This window comes from Mus caroli, chromosome 10 (assembly GCF_900094665.2).
Source record: "Mus caroli chromosome 10, CAROLI_EIJ_v1.1, whole genome shotgun sequence".
NCBI lineage: Eukaryota > Metazoa > Chordata > Mammalia > Rodentia > Muridae > Mus > Mus caroli.
Genome location: NC_034579.1, coordinates 29,567,993 through 29,569,198, shown reverse-complemented (window position 1 = coordinate 29,569,198; position 1,206 = coordinate 29,567,993).

Here is a 1,206-nt window from a genome sequence, read left to right as displayed (position 1 = left end):
AAAAAAAAAAAAACCTGTTAGGTCTCTTAAACCAGAATTTCCCTCACTTCAGTTTTTTTTTCCCCCAATAACTTTCAATATAGTGATCAAAACCCTGAAATCCGGCTATATATTCTCACTTTCCCATGGTATATTCAAAATTGAGTCCATGGTTCTGGTTTATTCTATTACTCTAAAGATGNTGAAACATTTTGATTAATCATCAGCCAGTTCTCTGATCTCAAAAAGTGAGTTTCCAACTATCGATTCCTAAATTCTTCATTTTTTTAAATAGCTTTCCCCCTCAGAAAATGATTAACTGCTACCCTACCCAGTAAACATATTTTATCACCAAGTGCCAACTATCCATTCAGTTGGTTCTTAGTGAACAAAAGCCAATTGTTTTAGAAATTAGACATATCAAAATGAAAGAGATCGTCTCTTCATTACTTCAACAAGGGAGAGGACTGCATTTTATTTTGCTTAGCTTAACTTTAGTCAAGCTTATGTACTGTATTTTAGGTTTGTCTCTGCATATCTCCAAATACCCTTTTTAGAAAAGATTCCTTCCATGTCCATTTAACAAGACTTACCTCACTGTAGCCTCCCTCAGCTTTGAAGCAAGCTGATCCAGACTTTGACCTTGCTGCCAATAAGAAGGAGATTACCTAGGGTGGAACCTTCCGACCTAGATGGCTCTATTGTTCTGTCACTTGCCACAGCTCTCCTCCAAGACACTGCCACCTGCTGAGAGGCCCCTGAGATATTCCAGAGGAACATCCTATCCTGCTTGTCACCTACAGGCTGTCTCCAGACACCAAGAATGAACAGGTGGGGGGAGGGGGGAGGGGGATGGGCCTTCTCCCTTTATAAGCACAGTTTCTGAGTAAAATTGCCTGCCTTGAACAGAAACGTGTCTTGGTATCCATTAAACTCTCTCACTGTCTAAAAAGTTCTCTGCAGTCATGGTTATTGTGTTTAGTAAATGACAAAGTGCTTTTTTTTTATCTTATAATTATAGCTATAAAAGGTAAAAATTCTTTGATTGGTCTAAATTTATAAGACTTGTGTAACCGTTGCATTTGGTTTTTTACTGGTCTTAAAGGTGTAACATTGGGTCTTGGAAAGATCAGGAATTCAAGGCCCATACCTAAACATGATAAAAACAATCTACAGCAAACCAGTAGCCAATATCAAAGTAAATGGTGAGAAGCTTGAAGCAATCCC